The following is a 7,911-nucleotide window of genomic DNA, read 5'->3' on the forward strand; positions in this document are numbered from 1 at the left end:
TATGCATCTGGTTTCTAGTACAAAGTCATTGATTCAACAGTTAAGAGATAGTAGTTGGGGAGCACTTTTGGAGAAAGTTAGTTCTTTCTGCAATGATCATGCTATTCAGATACCTGATATGGGTGCTTCTTTTAGTGACATAATTCGGTCTCGTCGTAAAAAGGATGTTGTCACTGTTGAACACCACTATCGTGTTGACATTTTTACTAGCGTGATAGATTTTCAATTGAAAGAGCTAAATAGTAGATTTAGTGAGCAAGCAACCGAGCTCCTCATACTGAGTACATCTCTAGATCCTAAAGATGTTTTCAAGTTATTCAGTGTTTGCAACATATGCAATCTTGTAAAGAATTTCTATTCTTTAGATTTTTCTGAGCAAGAAAAGATTCAATTGGATTATGAGTTACAACATTATGAACTTGATGTGGTTAAAGCTCCAGATTTTCAGAATTTGTCTACTCTTGCTGAATTGTGTCAAAAATTGACAGAGACAGGAAAATCAAATATATATCCTTTAATTGATAGATTAATTCGTCTTGTTTTGACTCTTCCTGTGACAACAGCAACAACTGAACGGGCCTTTTCAGCTATGAAGATTATTAAAACAAGGCTTCGAAACAAGATGGAAGATGAATTTTTAGCAGATTGTATGATTGTATATATTGAAAAGGAAATTGCTTCAAAATTCACTTCAGAGATGATAATTGATGATTTTAGTTCCATGAAGCATCGTCGAGCAAGTTTAAAAATATCAAAATCTTAAAGTATGTAGTTGAACATTGACTTTTATATAATATAATTACTTTTTTGATATATATGCTACAAATCATATTTTGTTAATTTTTTGTTATATTTTATATTTAATTGGCCCCCCTCTTATGAAATTTTTGGTTCCGCCACTGAATGTATGCATGCTTTCATTAATACCTTGGCAAAGTATTGAAATAATATTACTTGCATGCATTCTTTATTATTAGCACTGCCAATTAATGAACGTTAGCGTTCACATTTTTTAACGCCATGGTTCATGATGGCATTAAATAATTAAATGCATGCATAAGGCATTAATGCATGCCATGGCTTCATGATCATGGGCCACGCTTTTAAAAGTGTGGCCTAAGGTTCCAAAACGTGCTCAACTTCAAAGTTTGCCTCAAAATTCTTCTTTTCTTCTTTTGAGCTGATTTTGTGCTATTTTGCTTCTTTTTCCACTTATTTCCTACAAAATTTATAAAATCAAAAGATCAAGGAAATATACTATTTAAGCACAAAAGCATTCAATATTTAAGCACTAACCATCAATTTCTTGTATGAAAAAGCATAGAAAAATATGACATGATGACATGTCATCAATAGGTGATATAGGAATATGTGGACACTCAAGCTAATCAAAGAACTAATTCTTCAAGTCCACTTAGCTATATTTTATCCTACTTGAACCCTAGCCCCATTACATCCCTCTAAAGACCTCATGATATTTGTTATTCATGCATTAAATACTAGTCGATTGTTAGATGACTTGCAAATCTTTGAAAAGCATGATAAAAGGAGAATTGAGTGGTTCAACCCTAAACACTGAGTGAATTGAGTGGATACACATCCGGTGAGGGGTTCGATCGCTCAATTCTATGTTCTTGCTCCTTATATTTTATCTTCTTGCAAGTTGTTTGATAGAATAATTTTGAAAATTCTGATTCAATTCTTTGGACATTGATCTTAATGCATATCCCCTTTGCATTGGCCCTTAAGCTTTCTTGTGATGGATTGGAATTTCATGGTTTGTTTCTACCAACTCTCGTCGTAGCACATTTTGGCTATTAGCCTTAGGATAGTTGCATGCATTTAAGTAGTATATAGCATAAGTCACTTTTCCCTTTCATCTATCTCCTTTGAGTGTGTTTAGCATGAGGACATGCTAGTGTTTAAGAGTGGGAGATTTGATGAATCCATATTTGATGATGAATTTCGGTTAGAATTGAATGGATTTCATCATATAAACTTGCACTTATTCCCTTTAATAGCATGTTTTGAATCTTCCTCCCAAATTGTGTTTGATTATGAAAATATGCTCTTTTGTTCTTAGTTTGATCTATTTTTATTCCATTTGCCTTCCATTCGATGCCTTGATGTGTTTGTGAGTGATTTCAGGTGTATAAGGTAGGAATGGGAAGAAAAAATGGAAGAAGAGCTTGCAAAGTGGAGGAAACTTGAAGAATCAAAGGAAATGAGCTCAGAGACCTGTGCGTGCGTATAGCCTCATGTGTGTTCGCACAGGAGTCCAAGCAGAGCGCGTGGATTATTTCGAGCGCGTCGCGCGTCCCATCAAGCATCGCCTAGTGTGCGTGTGCATGGAGGTTCTGCATCTCCTAAATCTTCAACCATTTCTTCCTCTGCAACTATTATTGTTGTCTCCACTTGTTCCAATACAAAGCCATGTTCCTCATTGTCCTCCGAAGTTTCTAATGTCTGCTTCATGCTACGTTCTTCATTAGATTGTCCACATGAAGCCATGGGGGTTCCTTGAGTGTCCGAACGTCGAGAAGCTAATATATTTACTAACTCGCCTAAGGCGGCACAAAATTTAGCACACTCGTATTCATCCTTTCTTGCCTTTGAAGAATAACATGAAGTCTGTCATCCATTAGAGGTTGGGGTGGATATGAGGATTCATTGGTTGGGAGAGAGGGTTCATAATAGTAAGGTGGTTCATCTTGATAATGATATGGAAATGGTGAATATTGAGGTGGTGGTTCATGAGGGTAGTTGTGTTGGAAAGGTGGTGGTTCTGTGTATGGTTCATTTGGCTCATAAGGTAGTTGGTATGGTGGATGAGGGTTAGGGTCATATGGAGGTGAATGGTGAAAAGGGACTTGTGAGTATGGTGGTCCAAAGCTATGTTGAGGAGGGGGTTCATAGGCGTATGGTGGTAGTTGTTGATAGTCAAAAGATTGCTCACCATAGCCATTGCCTTGATATGCATCACAGAATAGTTGTTGATAGTCCATTGGAGGTAGTTGTTGCCATGAGGGTTGATCAAATCCTTGTGGCTCCTCCCATCTTTGATTGTTCCAACCTTGATGCATGTTGTCATTATAATCTCCTCTTCCTGCAACATAATTATAACCAGACTCATAGCCAAAGGGGTGAGAGTTCATAGTAGTGAGAGATAATAAAAACAAAAACTAACGAAAAAGGAAATTTTTTTTTGAAAAATATTTACAATAACCAATAATAAGGCACACGTTTGCAATTTCCCGGCAACGGCGCCATTTTGACGTTAGGATTTTTGCTAGTAAAGAATCTATAAAAATATTTGCGTTGTAGATATAGCTTATAAACCAACAGAAATCCCTTCGTACAAACGTTTTGGTTGTCACAAGTAACAAACCCCTAAAAATAATTAACTAAAATAAATTAACAATAATAAAATCTCTTGGCAAGGTATGAAGAACTGGAAGTCCTATCCTAGTTATCCTTATCAATTATGATGAGAATTGGATTTTTCTCCCACTTTGTTAACCTCTAACTATGAAGGTAAGTTAAGTAAATGAATTAATTCGAATCCTCAAGTTCCAGTCTTTCCTTGGAAAAAGTTAGAGTTATTGGATCTCGAATTAATTCTTGAAGAATTCCAATTTTCAGTCAACAATAAGTTTGATAACTCAAGAGTTACCAACTAATCAACCAAAGCCAAAAGGGAATAAAATCTACTTGAATGAAAATAATTTGGATAGACACCAAGCATCAGTGACATATAAGTCTGAAATATCTCTATTGTATTAATAAAATAAAATCAATCCAAATATGAAACATTAAAAATAAATAAATACAAAGAACATTGAACCTGGGATTGAGAGTCACTCCTAAAACTAAGAGAAGTCCTAATCCTAAGAGAGAGGAGAGAACCTCTCTCACTAGAAACTACATCTAAAATTGTTAAAAGTGAATTATGAATAGCATGATCTGAATGGATGCAATCCCTCTACTTTATAGCCTCTAATCTGAGTTTCTGGGCCGAAAACTGGGTCGAAAACAGCCCAGAAATCGCTGGAGAAGAAATCTACCACGCTGGTTTTTCATCACTGCGACGCGGCCGCATGAAGCACGCGGTCGCGTCGCCTAGCGTCAGGGCCACTATGGCATATTATATATCAAATCGAAGCCCCGGACGTTAGCTTTCCAAAGCAACTGGAACCGCGTCACTTGGACCTCTGTAGCAAAAGTTATAACCGTTTGAGTGCGAAGAGGTCAGGTTGGACAGCTTTGCAGTTCCTTCAACTTCTTGTATTCCTTCAACTTTTGCATGCTTCCTTTCCATCCTCTAAACCATTCCTGCCCCGTAATCCCTGAAATCACTTAACACACATATCAAGGCATCTAATGGTAATAACAGAGGATTAAACATAGGGAACTTAAGGCCAAAGAAGCATGTTTTCAATCAAAGCACATAATTAGGAAGGCAAATGTAAAACCATGCAAATAATATGAATTAGCGGGTAAAGAGTTGATAAAATCCACTCAATTGAGCACAAGATAAACCATGAAATAGTGGTTTATCAACCTCCTCACACTTAAACATTAGCATGTCCTCATGCTAAGCTCAAGAGAAGCTATAAAGATGAAGAGGAATGGTGAAAAGTATGAAATGCAATCCTATCTATATGAATGCAACTAAATGTGAAATGCTTCTACCTACTTAGTTAAAAATAAATAAGTTCTCCAAGACAAGCATAAATCAGATTTCACTAATTCAAATTATACAATAAAAGACAAGTAAACTTGTAAGAAGATAGCTCATGAAAGCAGGGAACATAGAATCAAGCATTGAACCCTCACTGGAAGTGTATATCACTCTAACCTCTCAAGTGTATAGGGTTATTCACTCTACTCTTCTCTAGTCATGCTTTCTAAACCTTGTTCTTCATCTAACCAATCAACAAATATTTAATGTACCAATGCAAACATCATGAGGTCTTTTCAAGGTTGTAATGGGGCTGAGGTAAAGGTAAGGATATATGTATGGCCAAGTGAGCTTTATAAATTGAATCTTTAATTATCCTAAGCTTTCACCTAACATACATATACTCTATATAACTCTAGTTCATGCCTAGCTACCCAAAATTCCCACTTTTACATCACATACTCATGTATCAACTTTTTCTTTTTTTTTATTTTATCACATGTGCATTGATTTTTCATTAACTTAACATTGAGGTAATTTTGTCCCGTTATTTATTTATTTATATTATATATATATATTTCTTTTTTTTATTTTTCTCATTTTTTTGAATCATAAAGGCAAACATAACTTATCAATGCACATGGATTCTCCATTATTTTTCTATTTTGGTTTTTCATGAGTAGGTTCCCAAATTCTCAATATTCAAATAGATTAGAGACATGATACATTCCCTTATTAATCCATGTTCCCACAGTTTTCCCCACACTTAGTTGATGCACAATCTCTATCTTAAGCTAACCAAAGATTCAATTGGGATATTATTTTTGTTTTTCTGCTTAAGGCTAGTGATGTGGTAAAATACAGAACAAATGGGGATTAAAAGGCTCAAAGTGGCTGACAATGATGATTTAAAGGGTAGGCTTATTTGGGATAAGTGAGCTAAAATCAAACAATGGCCTCAATCATATGCAGGCATGTAAATACACTAAAAAATGGACATATAGATTGGAACAAAATATAGATTACAATCATAGAGGAGGAAACACAAAAGAATAAAATATTTATGGTTAAATAATGTAACCATGTAAATAAGCTCAAAATCTCACATGTTGTGTGTTCTTTGGCTCAAAAACTATGTTCCAAATACAACTTCAAACAAATTTAACAAAAATTTTCAATTTAAATTAGTGAAATACTATAGAAATTTCTTGAAAAAGAAAATATTACTTCAACCAAGTAGTAACTAAATGCACAAAATCAAACAAACATGCAAATGTAACAATTAACAAATTAACATTGGAGTTGAGAAGGGATTAACTAACCCGCGGAGATCGATATCGACCTCCCCACACTTAAAGATTGCACCGTCCTCGGTGCATGCTGAGATGTGCAGGTGGATGGGGGTTGTGGTTCCTCAGCTGGTGCTCTCTTTGTTCCTTTCCTTGCCGGTGGTTTGGGAGTAGCTTTCTCTGTACCCTTCTTGGTGGCCATCCTGAAAAAGGAAAAAGAAAGTAACAAGTAAAGCTAGGGGATCCAGCAAGGAAGAGAGCGGGAAAGGTGGTAATCAATGCACAGTAAAGAAGAATGATGTTAACACATGGTCATGACTACATGTGAAAAGTCATCAATGGAAATATAGTAAGTGCATATGATGACAGTTAAATGCAAGATGTTTATTGGCATGCTGGCAAAGGCATGAGTAGCATAGATCAAGCATTCAATGTCCAAGTTGGATTACCAAGTCTTCCAAACTAATAATATGTTTGTAAAAACAATTATATTTAAATAATAAAATAGAGAAGGGGTTATGTGAAAAGCAGGCATTTAGAGTAGTAGATTTAAAAGAAATCTAAAAATAGTGCAAAATGCCATATGGGCGTTTTCACAAACACATAGCATGCATGTTAAATAAGGTATGGAAAATATTAATTAGAACATGCAAGCACCCTTATAATAATATATAATTGTTTAAACAAATCCCAAATAATCCATAAGCAAAATATGGGAATTAATGACCCAAATAAATTTCCAACACCAATTAAAAGAAAAAAAAGAAGAAAAAGAAAGGAAGGAAGAAAGAAATAAGAAGGGAAAGAAAAGATTTAGATTTGAGGGAGAAAAGAGAAGATATCTTGGCTGATCTGGATAAGCTGTGCGGCGCAGGCGATGCGAACGCGTGAGTGATGCGTTCGCGCGGTTGGCGCTATTGTCAAGTGACGCGGCTGCGTGGGGCACGCGGTCGCGTGAGTGAATTCATGCTACTAGCGTGAGAGCAGCCACGCGCTCGCGCAACTTTCTATTCAAAATCTTATTTTGCCAAAAATCTGGGTGATGCGGTCGCGTGGGTGACGCGATCGCGTGGATGGCCATTTTTTGAAAGACGACGCGGCCACGTGGGGCACGCGTTCGCGTGGGATGGCTTGGGCTTCTAGCACGAGTCCAGCCCAATTCCAGCACAACTTTCGGCCATGCACCTTTTTGACGTCGATTTTCATTGCACGCGGTCGCGTGGGAGGCCAAAGTTCCACATGACGCGATCGCGTGAGTGACGCGGTCACGTGGAGTGAAATTATGCTAAAGGCACGCCTCCAGCCACGCTCTCGTGTGACTCTCTGTTGAATTCTTTTCTTTCCAACGCACATGCGACGCGGACGCGTCAGCGACGCTGCCGCGTTGCTGGTGGACGAAATTGTGATTTCTATCTTTTAAGCTTTAGCATATATTTACTCTTAGGGCACTGTTTATTTTCACAACTCCGTTCAACTAACCAGCAAGTGTACTGGGTCGTCCAAGTAATAAACCTTACGTGAGTAAGGGTCGAATCCACAGAGATTGTTGGTATGAAGCAAGCTATGGTCACCTTGTAAGTCTCAGTCAGGCAGATTAAAATAGTTTATGGGTTTTCGAATTTTAAAGAAGAAATAATAAAATAGAATATAATAAAGAGGGATAGAACACTTATGCAGATTCATTGGTAGGAATTTCAGATAAGCGGATGGAGATGCTGTAGAGCCCAAGGATTCCTGCTCTCCTACTGCTTCTACTCAATCCTTCTTACTCCTTTCCATGGCAAGCTTTGTATAGGGGTTCACCATCAACTGTGGCTACTTTCTTCCTCTCGGGGAAATATCCTGTGCGGCTGTCACTCGCACAGCTAACCAGTCTGGAGGCATCACCCATGGCTGATGGCTACATCCCATCCTCGCAGTGAAAACTAATGCTCACGCACT

The sequence above is a fragment of the Arachis duranensis genome, chromosome 4 (genome assembly GCF_000817695.3).
Source record: "Arachis duranensis cultivar V14167 chromosome 4, aradu.V14167.gnm2.J7QH, whole genome shotgun sequence".
NCBI classification, from domain to species: domain Eukaryota; kingdom Viridiplantae; phylum Streptophyta; class Magnoliopsida; order Fabales; family Fabaceae; genus Arachis; species Arachis duranensis.